At 39.2% G+C, this 18,718-nt stretch overlaps 1 pseudogene; it reads right to left on the minus strand.

Moving 5' to 3' along the window:
* Positions 1 to 14,063: 14,063 nt before the first annotated feature.
* Positions 14,064 to 15,262, minus strand: LOC127197977 (transcriptional adapter 3-like; annotated as a pseudogene).
* Between the last annotated feature and the right edge of the window lie 3,456 nt (positions 15,263 to 18,718).

Raw genomic sequence — 18,718 nt, forward strand, 5'->3', positions numbered from 1 at the left:
GATGTTATTTTATATAACCCTCAATGGGGAAAAAAAGAACTCTGTTGAAAATGCTTACTTTATTGTATTAACAGAACTATTAGAATCAACATTATATATAATACTTATGAATACATAGACAGGAAGCTAAGAGCAAAGTACATCAGCCCTGGTAGCATGGCACCATAATCTCAGCTACTTAGGAGGCTGAGGCCGGACTATCACACCAGGCACAACCTTCAGTAGCAGAGCACACATCCAGTGTGCATTGTGGGAAATGAATAATCTCAAAGTGAAAATAACGTGGCACAGCGACTTCTCTTTGTATAAAAAAGGTGCACCACGACCCCCCCAAAAGGTTAAGTGAAAATAACGTGGCACAGCGACTTCTCTTTGTATAAAAAAGGTGCACCACGACCCCCCCCAAAAGGTTAAGGAATGCTTTTGCCAAAATGGTGCATGGTTTCTCTCCCTGACATAGGTGGTGAGGGTGTTTCATTCCGTTGCTTAAAAGTCAGCTTCACCATGTGATGTGGTCAGCTAATTGGTGCCAAGAGATGCGAGGAGAGTCGGGCCCCCGTCTGTGGGCTGGTAAAGGATGAAGTAGGGCCAGCTAAGACTGAGGCCGTGAGATGGGAGACTTCCCCTGAGAATGCCACTCTTTTCACTAAATGCACACAAACGCACTTTGTTTTGTACGTAGAGAAACATATAATATAATTTCAATGTTGTTTTTAACAAAAACATATCTTGCTCCTGAAATAAGAATTGTAACTCCCCTGGGCTGAGTGTAGATTTTAGAGGTCACGTATCACCAGCGTCAGGCTGAAAAGGACCCACTTGTGCACTTAACTGGCAGAATGGAGCATAACAAATTAAATTTGCAGTTTTTAAACCACGAAGACACCCTACTCCTCACAGGCCCTAGCATCGCTATATCTGGCCGTTTACACATTTACTTTTCGTGATCAGTGTCTAAGTTAAATTGCACTTGTGGCCCTTAGCACGTGGACTGACATTTCTTGCTAGTTCTTTTCGAAAGAAGATATTTCAAATCTAGGTTTGTATTCAGAGTGCCACTGCTGGCTCTGTTAGGAATCCCATGCCTCACCCCCACATGACTGACCGCTCAGGCAACAGTGAAGAGGCAGAAACAACTGGTTCTTCATGGGTGTTTCATCATCATCCAATTTAATTTCTCTGGGGATGAAGTGATGTTGTCTCTTTCTTAAAAGATCTTTTCTCTTTCCTTCCTATGTAAATTGAATTAACAATAATGAGAAACAAGCTATGCATTTTTAATTTACGCCTTTTGATCCTATAGACCCCAGACTTGGAGTTTGGAGGAACAAATGAAAACCTAAACAGGAGGTTTGACGGAAGTGCAGAAATGCCTTAGATCTCTGGGTCTCAGGGGTAGGATCAATTTCTAAGGCAGTGATTCTCGACCTGTGGGTTCTGACCCTTTTGAAGGTTGCATATTAGATACGTGTATCAAACTTTTACACTATAATTCACAACAGTAGCAAAATTAAAGTCATGAAATAGCAACACAATGACTTTATGGTTGGGGGTCAACACAGCATGAGGAACTGTTTTAAAAGGTCGTAGCATTAGGAAGATCGAGAACCACTGCTCTAAGGTCTTGTTTGTACTTGTTTTGAACTTTTGTTTGACGCCTCATTACTTCCTGCTTGCTATTTTCTGTTTTCTTTGTGTGGGTGGGGTAGGGGGGTTGGGGGTGAGGGATAATTCTTGGCATTGTCTCATACAATTTTTTGCTGAGGAATTTATCCATATTTAGATCTTAGGTTTGTGTGGTTCTTACAATTTATAAAGATTTTAAAAGCGTCACACAGTGCACCAGACACTATCTTCATTTACCCAGAGTCATCTCTAAGCAGCTTTCAAGATGATGGAATTTCCCCAACTCTTATGAACAACTTTGTGGTGGTTTACATAGGTGTGGCCCCATAAATTCATGTGTTTGAATGTTTGGCCTATAGCGAGTGGCACTATTAGGGGGCGTAGCCTTATTGGAAGAGGTATGACTTTGTTAGAGGAAGTATGTTACTGTGGAGACAGGGCTTGCAGGTCTTAAATACTTAAGCTACTCCCAGTGTGAAGCACTTCAAGTCTTAAGTCCCCCTTTGCTGTCTTTGGACCAAGATGTAGACATCTCAGCTTCTTTTCCAACACTATGTCTGCCTGGACATGCCCATGCTTTCCACCATGATGATAATGGATTAGAGCTCTGAAGTTGTAAGGCAGCCTCAATTAAATGTTTTTCTTTATAAGAGTTTCCTTGATCATGGTGTCTCTTCACAGCAATAAAACCCCAACTAAGACAGAAGTTCATGCCAGGCACTGGGGTACTGCTGTAATAGTCCTGACCACATTTTTGTTGGGAGGGATGTGGTTTTTGGGACTTTGGATTAGGAAAGCAGTGGAATGCTGTAAGCAGGGCTTGGTGAACCAAACTAGTAACAGGTTCTGAGTGTGATTTGAACTGTGGGGGTCTGGCACAGAGGTTTCAGAGGAGAAGGATTTTAGTGTGTTGCCTAGAGAATATTCTTGTGATACTTTGGTGAAGGATGTGGCTGGTTTTTGGCCCTTGCTTAAGAGTCTTCCTGAGGCTGAGGCCCAAGGATTTAGATTAACTGCATTGGCAAAGGAAATATCAAAATATCATAGTATTGACTCTATCCTGTGGTTCACTCTTACGAAGAACATTTAGATCAAACACGCCAAGCTGAGAAAGCAAAAATACAAAATGTACAGTTCAGGGGCTAAAGGGGAAACCAAGAAGTGTAATGGAACTAAATCCTGTGTTAAAAGAGGTAAACAGATTAAAAATATTAAATGGGATTGAGGAGTGATGACCTCAGGCCAAGAATCTGCAGTTATGAAGTAGCAATGAAAATAATTTTATGGTTGGGGTCACTACAACATGAGGAACTGTACTAACTGGTTTTAGCATCAGGAAGGTTGAGAACCACTGTGCTAGAGCAACACGTGTGACTTGCATCCAGAGGCATTTCCAGGAGGAAACATGTTGGTGAATGTTGACTGTGCTCCCTGTCCAGAGTCATCATGCCAGAGATTGTTCTTTGTATGTCTGCCTTCATAAACTCAGAAAGCATGGGGTAATGTCCTAGGCAAATGCTCTGCCAATTCCTGAGATCAGTGTGCTCTGATATGTGTGACATATACCTCCAATATAGTGAATATGGAGTTGAAAATACAAGTCTGCCTAAATCCAGCATCTTGCTTATGCAAGATATTGATGAGAGGTAAATCTCCTTAGAGGAATTCTTATTCAATGCTGATAATCTTTCAGCTTTTTAGCTTTACCTTATAGCGAAGAGATTTTCTAGCAAAGATAATAAGTCCAACTGTGGTAATAAACAATTCACAAAACCCAAAACTGCTCAGTGCAAAAATGACGGAAGCTAGAGATTTCTTACTCACATGGGGGTTCAAAAATAAATGTTTGAAATTTGTACCTGGCAACCCGCAACCAGGCTTTATTCGTGTTGCTTCAAGCTCCACAGTGCTGCTTTTGAGAACCTGTCAAACAGGCAGAAACGTCAAACTTGAAGGTAACTTATATCATGCCTGATTGCATTTCATAGGCTAGAACCAATTATGTGTGTATGCCTGACTGCAACACAGGCTGGTAAGAAAATGCAGGAAATCTAACTCAAGGCCTACAAGCTGAGGATAGCTTATCTGAAATATTTGGATCCAGAAATATTTTGAATTCCAGATTTTGTAATATTTACACTTAACATGAAATACCTTGGGGTTGAAACTCAAGTCTGAACATGGAGTTTATTCATTTTCACGTATGCTATACAACATGAAGGAGTTTAATGTTCATCTGTGTTTTGACTGTGACATGTCCCTAAAAATCAAGGTATAATTTTACATTTTAAATCATGTTGGTATCCTAAAAGTTTTGAATTTTGTAGCATTTTTGTATTTCTAAATATATAGATGTTCAATCTGAGGTAATTATGAATAAATGCTATAGAATAATATTTATTGGCTTAATAAATTCACAAAAATACTGAATTCAGAAGTAAATGTTAATTGAAATTACACATTCAGTTTCTCTCCCTTGAACTTATAAATATCTGGTTAAATAGTGAGACGACAGTCTTCTGTTAAGTGGGTTGGAAAAAGCAATACTCTGATTCCTTACACATTACCACATTTTGTAGACTCTTTTTTAGTAGAATATATTCGATGCACTTCCCCTTTTTAAAGTGATGATTTCTTGTTTTAAGTTTGTGGAGCTGAAAGTGGATAAATTTAGAAAATAAATGTGTTGGAATATTATGAACTTGCTCAAAATTCGAAGTCTTATTAGAAGGTAGAGAGTAGGCAAGAGAAGCTAAGTTGCAGAAAATGGGCTGAGACATTGTCATAAGAAAGGCCTTAGGATACCATCAGTCTCTGGTGTCATCCAGAACACTGACAACTGAGCTCTCAATAACACCACTACTGAGAAGACCTCTCATATATTCCAGGTTCTTTCCATGGGGCGTACTGTTCAAATTAATCTCTCGCTGTGGAGACAATACATAAAGGGAACAACTTGCTTCATTACCTTGCTCTGCATCCGTGGGACCCTTCTGTAAAGGTTGAAGTCTAGCATTACCGTCTGGATAGCCCATGAGCTTGGTGCAAAATGCCTGACTCCCTTTATCAGCATGGCTCCCTCTTCTCTGGTTGATCTGGGGAGCCTAAATCCCCACATTCCTCTACTGGAGTAATGTCTTTTCATAGAGCTCCAATACAAAGCATACTTTTGCTGCTAGGTTTTACTATTAGATTGAGTAATGTGAGGACATCACCTGGCTTTTACCCATTTTGTTCTACACTCGTAACAAGCAAAATCATGCCTATATTTTCTTAGTGATTATAATCAATTATTGCAGTTAACACTAACTCTTTCACGATACTTTGCTTAATAGTGTGAAGAATCCCAACTTACTAAGTCAAGAGAATTATTGCTGACTTTCTGAGCGGAAGCATCATCTCCAATGTTATTTTTATTCCCATAAGAGATCAATGTAATTACTCACTTGTAAGTTGGTGGAGTGGTAAAATCCTTCATGAATAAATTGTATGCATATCTGCAGAGAAGATATAACCATGATGTAAAATATACTGATGTCCCTATCAAGTAAAAGCATACTGCTCTTCGTTACTTCCACTTAGTGGGAAGCAATTAAAACATTTGACAGTTTATTAATTGCATAGTACATAGCATGACTATGCTCATTGCCTTAATCTCCAGCTGTGACTGACGTCTTTCTGCAAGGACAACTTTATTGTAGAAGAACACAACTTCTGCACACTCTCCAGTTAGAAGACCAACTAAAGAATGGTCTTTAGCTTTGTTTATGTGTTGTGTTATATGTACTGACTTGGGTACGTTGAATAAATCCTGCACACCACGGGTGAAATCAGCTTAACCATGTACATGATCATAGTGTGTTTGAATTTGCTTGACAGGTATTTTGCCAGTACCAGTAGTTCAAACTAGGTAAGTTAGTATATCCTTTCAAATTAGAGGGATTGGTGTGTCTGCAGTCACTTTCCTGACAGCACCTTCGATCTACGACCTTCCAGCTGTTTACATGTCTCTGGTGTTTAGGGATAGAAATTGCTAGTGCAGGACTTTGTGCCTTAGGGTGTGAGGGGCCCACCCACCTCTGCGCCAGCTGGGTACTGCTGCATTCCACAGCACTCCTGATGTTACCCTCTGTGGGTCTCCAGACAGTGGGAGTGAGGCATTTTCTCTGGTGATTATGTTATGTGCGTCTCAGCTTCATGTCCCCAGCCACACTTCAGTTTCTTTCCCCAGTGTCTACCCTGCTCCCACAGCTTCTCTAATGAGTTGTGGGAACACTTTGCTGCAGGCCACCACTGACCACCCTGTACCTGCTGACCTGGCTTGTCACAGCTGAGTGTCAGTTGGCTGTCAGCAGTGGCCCAGCTTCTCAGAGAGAAATTGCTTTATTTCTGTTTTATTTACGTCTTTTTCTTGTATGACTGCTGTCTTTGTGCTCCATCTCAACTTTAGCCATTGCTCATTCAGAGACAGATTCTGATCTGCCATTTTGCCTCCCTGAAATTTAAGCCTCATATTTCTAGTTGTGTAGATGAAAATTGTCTTCAATTTGATAAACACTTCTTATCTATAAAAGCAGCATTTGTTGAAAATTTAAAATTTCATTATGGAGCACTTCGCTTGTATGACAACAATTTTATCGTGAATGTATATACAGTGATTCCTTAGGTTTACCATTAATATTTATTATGATTCATTACACATTTATTTCCTCAAGTTTTTTTCTCTTTAATCTATTTTTAAAATGTATTTCAAAGTGCATTGCAGACCTGGCATACATTAAATAATTTAGCATGCACATCAGTGAATAATAGTTAATATTTGCTAATGGTCCCTTAAAGTAAAATCTATATATATATTAAAATGCACAAAACTAGATGGCACAATTAATTAGTGAGGTTTGACAAATATATATATTCCTTACATGGCCTACTCCAACTCAGATGTCGAAAATAAGCTCTCCATGCGTGTGCTTTTATTTGCTTGAATTTGATCTTGTGATGATCTCCAAGGCCACGCCCAGTTATAGCTTTAGCTATGATGGGTATGTAGTAAGAAGAGGAGTCAGTTGGCTTCAACAGGCAAAGGGACTTCAGATCTGTGGTTAGGACCTCCCTCCTTCCCCAAGTTGTCAAATATCCTCCCATCCCTTTATGATCTTCACTGTTTTTCACAAGCAGATGGGCAGAGGTTGTGTATCCAAAGGCTATTCCAGTTCAGCTATGTACAAAATTTAACAAACTCGGATGGATTTTTGCCGCGATGCCACGTAGCTAAAATTGTAAATCCCCCTCAGGAACAGTCATAGGGGAGGGGACTAAGGGGAAAATGGGAGGGAGGGAAGAATGGGAGGATAAAAGGGATGGGATAACCATTGAGATGTAACAAGAATAAATTAATAAAAAAAATGGCTGACTCTGCTTTTAACAAGATGAAGGCACAGTTGTATTTCAGTCCATGCTTTGAACCTAGAAATTCAGAACTATTATATGTGGTGAGCACACTTGCAGAGCGAGCATTCCCCATTCTCTCTGTGGGTTCCAACGCTTGTGCACGGCAACAGTCTTCCAATTTTGCTAAAATAGCTTTACAAATCCCGAGCTACATCTCTCATAGTCTAACTTGACAGCCTACATTTTAAATGTAAATTTTAAAGGTGCATAAAATTTCATAATCTCTAGCATTTTCTGAATATTGACATTTCCACTACAATTATTGTGTTACTATTTCGATAAACTCGGAGGAATAAAAACATCATAGTACTTTGAGTCTTTAATCTTTCATTTAAGAAAATTAAAAAGGGCAGGAGAGATGGCTCAGCAGTAGAAGAACCAGCTGCTCTTCCAGACGACTAGGGTTCAAATCCCAGCACCCACATGCAGCTCACGACTGTCTGGAACTCCAGTTCCAGAGGACTGATGCTTCCTTCTGGCCTCCAAGGGCACTGCATGTACGTGATGCATAGATATACAGGCTCCCAAAATATCCATACTAATAAAACAATTTAAAAATTATTTAAGCCGGGTGTAATGGCACAGGCCTTTATTCTCAGCATTGGCAAGGGAGAGACAGGCAGATCTCTGAGTTCGAGGTCAGCCTGGTCTACAGGGTGAGTTCTAGGACAGCCAGGGCTACACTGAGAAACCTTGTCTCAAATAAATAACTAAAGAAACAAACAAGTCAATAAAATGTCAATGGAAGTTTCATCTAGTTTCCCCCCTCAGATTAATATTGTTATGGTATCTATAAATTAGTATAAAATATTTCATGTGATTCAAAATTATTTAGTTGATCACTGTGTCCTAGTTCTCTATAGTAGATGCTAAAGTACTATTTAAACTAAGTTTTAAGCTTTCCTATAATGGGTCAATTAGCATTAAATATATTCTTCCAGATATATATGTTGTGGCTATTGAAAAAGTATGTTCTTAGTGAACTCAGTATAAACATTTTGTAATTTTGATGAACAAACATTTGTTTCTTAGATTTGGGAATATGGATATTATCTTCTATGTTTTTCTGCATCTCATATTAAATGTTCTCAATAAACACCTACTGTTTTACTAGCAGAAAAATCAATGAATTCAATTGGACAGGACATGGTTTAAAGTTGATGGGTGGAATTTTACTAGTGTTCAACTATCCAAGACACAGTGATTCTGAAATGAAAAGTTAAAATATGTTTAATGAGTTTTTAAAACCATGAGTTACAACACTGACAGTCAGCAATGTTTCTCAATCAATGGTCTCTGAAAATGAAGGTATTACTTGGACTTTTCCAGTTTTTTTCTTTTTTTCAACAAAATATGTTTACACATCACCATTTTCCTTAATATACACAACACAAGTCTTATCTTAGACAAACCAAGAGTGATACCCAGGGGAGGTAAGTGAACTGCTCTGGTAAGCCACACGAGTGCTTACCATGATAACTTGTCATCTCATCTGAAGACTAGCGGGGGGAGGGGGGGCCCAGGGGAAATAGACATTAATTCCATGGCCTTTAAATTTGTTCATGTGAATTGAAAAAACCTTACTAAGAAAAATTATTAAACTACTTAACCTTCACATACCCTTTTGTGGGTAAAAAGTATTTTTGTTTTTGTTTGTGGGGTTAATTTTTTTTAATTATTTGTTTGTTTGTCTGGTGTGTGTGTGTGTGTGTGTGTGTGTGTGTGTGTGTGTGTGTGTTCAGTTACCAGTGGTCAACAATGACCTGAGAAATTAAATGAAAAATCCCCAAAATGAATAATTCAGAATTATGTGCTTTTAGAAAGCAATCTTATATAAAACCCTGTATCGTCTGTTCCATCCCATCTGGGACAGGAACCATTCTTTTGTCTGTTATATCCAGACAACATATGCTACCTGCCTGTTAGTCATGTGGTAGAGATCTCAAAAATCATACCACCTCTCATGGGGTCACAGGGCCTGGGAACCTAACATTTTGCCACAGTGTGTCTGTCACTCACCACGTTTCATCACACAAGCTGTGCTAGCTCATCACCACAAGAAGAACTTGAGATATAACCATATTCTCATAATTTTATTATAGAATCTTATGATTACAATATTTTACTTTGTTGTTAGTTACTGATAATCTTGTACTCTGCCTACTTTATTAAATGAGTGTTCCATCATGCTGTGTCTGTATAAGTTAAGAGAGCATATGTACGGTTAGTCACTACTCACCGTTTCAAGAACCCATCATGGTCTTAGAAAACAGTCTTCAGTCTAAATAAAGGTCAAGGCAGATCATTTAAATTTAAATATATACCATTAGGTGTTTGTAAGTATGTTTATACGGTAAAGATATTTGTTCAATATTTATCTAAACAATTGCTTAAACCTTGTCATTATAGGAAACATTTAACTCATGTAATACTCCTGTAATAATTCATTGAGTCAATTCTTTTTTTATGATTTATTAATTTATTATCATGTATGCAGTGCTATCCCTGCATGTACACCTGAAGGCCAGAACAGGGCGTCAGATTACATTACAGATGGTTGTGAGCCACCCTATGGTTTCTGGGAATTGAAGACTCAATTCTTGTTGCACTTTAAATTTGTTCCTCAAATTCATGTGCTGTGAACATGACTCCCAATGTAACAATGCTGGGACATGGGCCTAACAAGAGGTGGTTATGATATGAGGACTCTGGCTTTGTGAATTAATTAATATTATTACTGTGGGACTCAGTTATTGAGAGAGCAGGTTTGTTAGACAGGTGCGTCTCCACCTGTGCCCTTCTTTCACCCTCACCGGTCCTTCTACTTTGCATCTGGTGATGTGGCAGCACGGGAGCCCTCACCAAATGCCAGTGCCATGCTTCTGAAGTGCCCACCCTCCAAGGTAAATGATCTAGATAAAGTTCTATCTATGGCAAATGGCCCATTCTCTGGTAGTCTCTCCTGAAGCATAAATGGACCATTGGTTGTCTAAGCTATGATCACACAGAGAAATGTGTCATGGCTGTATCTCCTTAATCTTTTTTACCCAGTTACAAAGTCTTTGTTTGGAAGCATAAACTTAGTAAAGAATGCTGGCGAACTTTTCTTGAGGATAGCTCATACTGTGCAGTTTTCTGACTGACCCTTATGGACTTCAAGATTCCTAGCTTTATTTAAACATTTCTTTTGAACACGGTGCATATTACACATGATGTAAACCTTACTGTGGATCATAGCAGAGAATGCTTGCTATCTGGCTTACCCCGGTGAGACAGGTAAGCTAAACACAGAATAGAAGTGACGATAGCCTTGTAGTTTTCTGTACAAGTTATCTGTAATTTCTGTAGTAAATAATGGTTCTATAATAGTGCTGCTTTAATATCCATATTCTGAGTAAGAAATTGCTGCATTGTGGTTTATAAAATAAAGATTCCTGATGTTTTATTATAAAATATACTCTTATTTTGGTTTTTCAAGACAGGGTTTCTCTGTGTAGCTCTGGCTGTCCTGAATTTGCTTTGTAGACCAGGCTGGCCTCAAACTCACAGCGATCCACCTGCCTCTGCCTCCCCAAGTAGTGGAATTACAGGTGAGTGCCTTGGGCCTGGCTCTAAAATGTTTCTTAATGAACTAAACGTACTGAATTTCTCCCTCAAATCTTGGGAAAATATGCCCCAGATGATACTAAAATACTTTGAGTGTGGCAGGACTCACTACCTGTAATTCTGTATCAGGCAGGAAGAGGTGGCAGCAAGCTGGCAGTGGTGCAGTGCCAGCTTAGTAGCCAGCACGAAGTCAGTGGTTAAGTTAGTTTGGCTTGCTTAGTCCATACTTGGTTTGGGTCCATCTGATTGCTGCTGGAGTGGTGGTGGGGACTCTGGTGTCAATTTTTTCCTCCTTTGTGTTACAGACATCGCTGGATTGTGTGTGCCCCTACTTGTATTTATTTGAACATTTCCAAACTCAGTTATATTCTGGTTTTGAATTATTATAAAACATTATTTTAAGTGAAAACACGTTTAGATTTTTCTCAAATTTTAAAGAGTAAAAATATTTTGACCATAACAAAAGAATGCTATCCAGTCATCATATTCATTTACGTTGAGATTTTTATGAAGGCTTAATAAATATTAGTAAACACTCTTGTGCTTTTTAATTTAGACAAGCTTTTTAACTCCAACTCCCTTTGGAATGGCTTGGAAATGATGAAGAAGTCATGTGAGTGCACAATTCAGCATTTTAAGTGTATTCTTTTAGATTTCCATACATGGTTTCATTGAAAGAATAAGATAATTAACCAAACTGTTAGAGCCAATCCCTATTGTGAACTAGTAAATCCAAACATTTGATTTTTTTTAAGCATAAATATTATTTCATGAGTGCATGTCTTTGGGAAAACAATGCCACTTGTAAGTTCCATTTCAAGACAGAATAGTAAGCAGACAATCTTGCTAACATTTCTCATATGTTTCAAACATTTATTTGTGTTTTGTTTCATCTCTTATTCAGAAGGTTTCCACAAAGGTAATGGTTTCTTTGACTTTGTTGCATAATAGAAAGAAATCAATTACCATCCAAACATGATCCCTGATATGTAGTACAGTTTTTCTTATCACCATAGTTTGACTGACAGGCCAAAAATATTTTTCAAATAATGTTTCCATGGATTTGTAGTGTTTTGGGAGACTCTGTGTATCAAGGTGGAGAGTGTATGGCAGCTAGAAGTCTGTGTGTGTGTGTGTGTGTGTGTGTGTGTGTATAGGGAGAGAGAGAGAGAGAGAGAGAGAGAGAGAGAGAGAGAGAGAGAGAGAGAGAGAGAGAGAGACTATATAAGCTTAGATGGAAGCAAGGTTGGTCTATAAATAACCCTCAGTGACCTACTTTTTCCAGCTATGTCCCACCTTCTAAAGGCTCAACAACCTTCCCAAATAATACCACCAGATGGGGACTCAGTGTTCAAACACAAGCCTATGAGGAATGATGCACATTCAAATAACTTTTAGTAACCTTTAACAATCCATTTTAAGACATTCCTATATGGCTAAGGTGGAAATCTACAGGCTTGTGTACCATTATCCCTTCATTTGCCCACCTTACAAATATCTATGGGTCCATTTTGAGAATTGTTTATCTAATTGGTTAGATTTACACTGATAAATGAAACTGTGAGGCTTTGGAATCTAGATTTGAATAGTATTCACAGCCTGTCTTCAGATAAGCTTTACCAACTTTGTGTATGACTGTGTGTGGAAGTTCTCACATCATAGACAATCAGGAATAGTCGGGGCTTTTGTAAGTGAAGAAAAAAATGGCACACAGGGTTCACCACAATGGACTGAGGTAGACCTAACTGGGAGAGGAGGAAAGGAAAAAAGGCATTTTGTGGAATGAGACTTAAGTAAAAGGAAGCAGCAACCTAGCCTATTGCATAGCAAATGTTTTTGTTTACTGGCTGCAAGCATAGGGTTAATAGTGGAAATATAATCATTAGAAAATATCTCAAAAATACACTAGTAATTGATATGACCATGATTTGATCAACTAACAATTAACTTGTATAACTTACTTATCCTAAACAGCCTACAATAGCACTTTCAAAGTATTGGAAGTAAACCTTGTATTATAATTGAGTTGTATCAGTACAATACCACATATTAGAATAGAAATATATAAAATGTGTATAAGGATTAATCTTGATTTTGAATTCTATGCCAATGTATCCAAAATTAAACTTATTTTGCATCTATATACAAAATTCTATACCAGTGAATTAAAAATAACCTTGTAACAATTAAGGCATTAAGTTAAGGAGTAAATCCATTAATCTACTTTTCATCCTATTATCACTATATATTTCTGTATTTCCTTCTTTCTTTTCAACCCCTATCTCCAAACCTAAGAATGAAAGATAAAGGAAAAGAGATTCATCCCTGAGTCCAATCTTGTTTTCTCTCCAAATAAGACTAACAATAACTTATAACTAATTCCCAATGAAAACAAATATCTATAGCCCACAAAAGCAACCAAAAAGCTACCCAACTGCCTGTTTAGACAGAAAACTGTCTCTGTCGTCTTCTCATTTGGGGAGCTACTAATCTGCATTCCCTGTATACTCAGGTAATTAGTTTTATTCCTTCTCAAGTCTCTTATGAGGTTGAAGGCCAGATAGTTTAGTTTTACAATTAAGCTTAGTTGTTTAGGGGTTAAGATGTTTTTAGGTCTAGATAAATGTTTTAAGTTGATAATGATGAGATGTAATAGATATTGATTCATATTTAGAATGTTAGGCTCACCAAGATTGGAAAGAGGTTTTCTTCAAGGCTGCCAAATACAAATAGCCAAAACACTATGAATGTAACATTTATATAATTCCTGATTGTTCTGTGGCTCTTCTTGCTGTAGGTAGTTTATTGTATATATGTGTAATAATATAAATGTATATGTAAAATATTTAATAAAGAATAAAAATTAAAAAAGAAATTATTTCCAAATGCCAATTCAAATATGTAAATATACCAGCTAAAATATGTAAAAATATTCATAATTAATTAACAGAAGAAACACACATAGCCAATGAGAAATTTAAAATGTATTCTTCTCACAAGAAACAAAGTAATTACCCATTGAAATCAAAAGATGTTCTTACTTTCAAATAGGCTGTTTTTTTTTTATTTACTTAAGAACAAAACAAAACACAATAGTCTTTCTATTCTTAAGTTTGCACTTTACAAAACCACAAGGAAGAAATCTTTGAGGGAGAGGTGTTGAAGATACGAGAAGAGGGAAAAGAAAAGAAGGGACAACCAGGAACAAGTCGGTTCATCTGGGCGCCAGGCAGATGCTAGGTTCAGGCCAGCACAGTAGGGCTTTGCATGCTGGCAGCACGAAGCTCACCTGAGTGGCCTGACAGTGTTTCGTCTCTGAGACTGTTGTCATTTCCAGCCAAGGCTTCAAAGGCCAGGGAGATGGCCAGCAGCAGGTGAGGCTACCCATCTAGGAGCTACAGGATGCTTTCCTTCTCCTTCAGGGTCCTCCAGTCCTGGTCCTTTTCCTTCTTTGTGGAGTTACACTTCTGCCAGGAAGCCGTGATCTTACAGAAGGCATGCATGACGTCATTGTCTGCCATGCAGACCCGCTGCCTCAGCTCCTGCCGGCTCACCTCCTCCTTTGCCAACCGACCTCAGCAGGTCATGGTTCTTGGTGCAGTTGTGTGTTCTGAGTGCCTGCAGCTCAGCAAGGACCTCATCCTCTGGGTCCTCAGCTGGCCATTCCTCGGACTCTGGGAGGCGCTGGGCAATCAGCTCCTTCTTGCTGCAGTATGCGGCTCACTCAAGGGCTTGTTCTGATTTCGGGGCGAAATGCTTGCTTCTTTCCCACACATGTCAGGAATAGGACCGTCCTCCATAGAGGAAATAGTATTTTCCTCCACCAGAGCCTTCAGCAGGGTATCCACATCTTTTGTGTCCAATTCAGTCAGCGCTCCCATGATGCCTTTTTTCTTGTAAGCCACAGCTGTTGCTCCCTCCAGCCTATCTTTCTTCTCCACTAGCAGATTCTCCTGTGCCCAGCGCCGAGAAGAGTGTTTGCCCAGTAGGGGTGGGGTAATCTCATGATGTTCAGTTCCATCTTCAGGGAGTTTCAGGAGCCCCTCTAGAGTTTGTACCTCCCCACTGGTGATGTCCGCACAGTAGGGCTCTACAGAGGCCCAGAACCTATTGGGAGCATCATTCTTGGGGATCTGAGACATGCCGATTGGGTCATCAGTAAATTCACATTCCTGGATCTTGGGATGAATGTGCTTGGATTTGGTTCATCCTGGCCCGGGGCCTGGTCCATGCATGTCCTGTCCTCTTTCCGGTTTGCGCTTCTTGAGTTTCCCGTGTGTTGGTGGTGCACCAAGCTCATGATGGCGGCCCAGCTTCAGGAACTATCGGTCACCTTTGTTACCCTGCCAGTAAGTAAGGATCTGGGTTTCAGCTTTCGGTACACACAGTCCCCTGCTTGCAGAAAATGGGAGCATCTCACGCTCCAGCTGCAGGGTGTCCAGGTCCGCAATATCAACGCCTTCGTCCTCAGAGCTGGCCAGCACTGCCGTGTACCCGGGACAGACCTGTGGTCCACAGACTTGAAGTCATGAAATTGCATTGAGCAGTCCTTCATCTCACTCATGGCCCAGGAGCTGGGGCCCTCCCTGGAATGTTCTGAGGATTAGGAGGCGATGCTGGTCACCTGCCAATTCAGTGGCTGGCACAGAAGTGGGCTGCTATTTTTCTAAAAGACAAAACCAAAGCAAAATTTCATAAACGTTTCTTGCATCTTTCTGTTCAATTACATATGCACATATAGTAATGCAAATTTATGCGTATATATGTATTTTACCATGAAGAAATACTTAAAAAATTTTAAAGATCCCTTTTTAGACTGAGGCTATATTTTAAATTAATTTCTATTCCTCCATCAATACCTGACCCTGAGTGAAGATATCATCTATATTAAATTATATGTCTTACTGTGATACATGAATTTCTGCCCACGAAGTGACCTCAGGCTCTTCAAATTACAGATGAGTTCTAAAATGGATTTCCTACTGAGATTCCATTTTCCGTACACTATACCAAATTTTAAAAATGGAACCTGAGTGTTTTACGATCTAAATTGTAGAAATGATAGCTTATTAATACTTAAGGCTAATGGTCTGGACAAATACATTAACTTCCAATTAACCTCCTATCAAAAGTAAAGGAGGAGAGAAAGAGAGAGGAGAGAGAGAGACAGAGACAGAGAATGAGAGAGAGAGAGAGAGAGAGAGAGAGAGAGAGAGAGAGAGAGAGAGAGAGAGAGAGAGAATCAAAGAGTCTTTAATATTTTCCTGTTATGGAATTGTTTGCCTTGTACTCAACTTTAAATACCCACTTACATTTTTACATTTTGGTTGACACATTAATGGAATATATTGTAATGTTTTGTGACATGTACACATTGTATGAAGATCAAGCCAGGTGTTTAGCAGATCCATCATCCCAAACATTTGTTTCAGACTCCCTTATGATGCTTAACTTTGATTGAAATTTGATTGGATACCTGAGGGGCACCTGACAAATGGTAAAGCACACTTCTGGATGTGTCCCCAAAATACTTATTGACTGTGGGTTCAGTAAACTGCATGGAAGGTGGGCAGCACCATCTAACAGGCCCAGGCTGAGTATGGGAGCAGATGAATGAGAAAACTTGACCACATCCTGGCTCCTTCTTGGGGAGGGTCATCTTCTTGCTGTTGCCTGAAACATCACATTCTCCATCCTTTGGTGACAGACTGCTCTAGAGACCCTTCAGGAGATCGGTGTTTGGGGCCTTAAACTAAAGTCTGCACGATCGGCCTCTCTTCTGGTGCTTACACCTTCTTGGAATAAACATTTACCAGTTTCTTCACTTTGAAAAAAAATTATTTATTTATTACTATGTATACAGTGTTCTGTTGGCATGCACACCTGCACACCAGAAGAGGGCACCAGATCTCATTGTAAATGGTTGTGAGCCACCATGTGGTTGCTAAGAATTGAACTCAGGACCTTTGGAAGAACAGGAGGTGCTCTTAACCTCTGAGCTACCTACCTCTCCAGCCCTGGTTTCCTGACTCTTTAGCCTGCAGATAGCCGTGGTAGAACTCGTCACCTCAGATGACAATTGCGAATCTAATTCTTTCACAATGATATCTATCTTCATGGTTCTGTTTGTCTGGAGAACCATAAGTTACATTGTTATAGTTATTGTGAACACTGTAAAACAATGTAATCACCTACTGTCCAGAACACCAGAACCTTTCTCCTAACCATAATTTTATATGAATTGAGTGTTTTCCTTGCATCTTGCTATTCTTACTGTCTAATACTATCCTGTTTTCTACTTCTATGTCAGTGTTTTAATATTCCACAAATGAGTGGCGTCATAGGATATTTGCCTTCATGTGTTTAGATTATTTCACTTAACATAATGTCTTTCACTGTGTTTATCTGTGTTGTCTCAAATGACAGGATTCCATTTTTTTTTAATTGTTGAATGGTATTCTATCATGTGTTTGTGCCTTGTGATTTTTTTTTATCCACTCATATATTGCTTTTGCACCAGGGTTATTGTGAGCAATACTTCAATAAATGTGGGAGTGCAAATCTCTCTTTATATGTTGATCTCATCCTGTTTAAATGTGTACAAAGCAGTAAGATTACTGCATCATTTAACTTGCATTTTTGTTTTATTCTGAGACAGAGTCTCATAGAGTAAATGACTCTCCTACCTGTCAGTCTCCACAGTCCTGGGATTGCAGGTATAGCCACACCCCAGCTTCTGTTTTAAATTTTTTGAAAAACTACTATACTGTTTATCTATATGCTATTCGTCTATACCCCCCACCAACACAGAGTAATTATGGAAGAGAGAGAGAGAATGTCAACTAATTTGGACAAGTATATTTATTTTTGCTCGAAGACAGCATAATAGTAAATGTAAAGCCAGTATGACTCATTTAAAATTACTAGAACCAATGAGAGCATCCGGGAAAGTGGCAGAATTCCAAACAGTATACACATATCAGTAGCATTTCTATACAGTAGAAGCAAACTCTCCAAAAGGAAATGAAACAAAAAGTAAAGTACTTGGGAGTAAATGTAACCAAGGAAGTGAAAGATCATCATAAGAAAAGCTACACAGCATTGATGAGGAAACCTGGAGAGGACACATGTAAATAGGAACCTATTCTATGTTCATTGATTAGACGAATTAACAGTTTTGAAATGTCAGTACAACCCCCCACCCCAATCTACAGATTCAAATGTTTTCCTTTTCTTTCTTTCTTTCTTTCTTTCTTTTTTTTTTTTTTTGTTTTTTTGTTTTTGCTTTGTTTTGTTTTTAGAGACAGGGTTTCTCTGTGTAGCCTTGGCTGTGCTGGACTCACTCTGTAGACCAGGCTGGTCTTGAACTCACAGAGATCCGCCTGCCTCTGTCAAATTTATTTCTTATCCCAGAACCAAAAACCTTCATTGTGAAAATAGAACACCAGAATTTGCATGGACCTCAAAAGATTCAAAGTAGCCAGAAACACCCTCAACCAAATGAACAATCTGTGTATGTGTGTGTGTGTGTGTGTGGGGGGGGGTCATGTAATCTGCCTTCCAAGCACATTTCAGTGCTGTAGTGAAGAAGACAGCAAACAGGATGTGAGTATACCAGCTGTTTGCTGATGGATGAGCCAGCCAGGAGCAGGTGATATGGAGGCAAAACAACCTTCAGGGAGATTGTCATGATTCAGGGCAACACTTGCCATAATATACCAACATCGCCTGAGGAGTGACTGAAACAGAGTCCTGGATCCTGTCCCGCAACTTTCTGGTTCAGGAGATCTAGCCAGGGTCTGAGAATTTACATTTCCAGCAGGTTTCCAATGGATCGTTTTGCTGCTGGGTTGAGGACCCTGCTCAAAGGGCCTCACTAAGGCAATGGCAGCCAGACTTCAGGGTGCTTAACAATCACCCATGACATTGTTTAAGTAGCAAGATTCTGATCTACTGAGTCTGGAGCAGGAACTTGCATTTTGCAAACCATCCCTGATGAGTCTTTTGCACATGGCCTTAGGACACACCAAGGGGA

Source organism: Acomys russatus, chromosome 14, assembly GCF_903995435.1.
Source record: "Acomys russatus chromosome 14, mAcoRus1.1, whole genome shotgun sequence".
NCBI classification, from domain to species: Eukaryota; Metazoa; Chordata; class Mammalia; order Rodentia; family Muridae; genus Acomys; species Acomys russatus.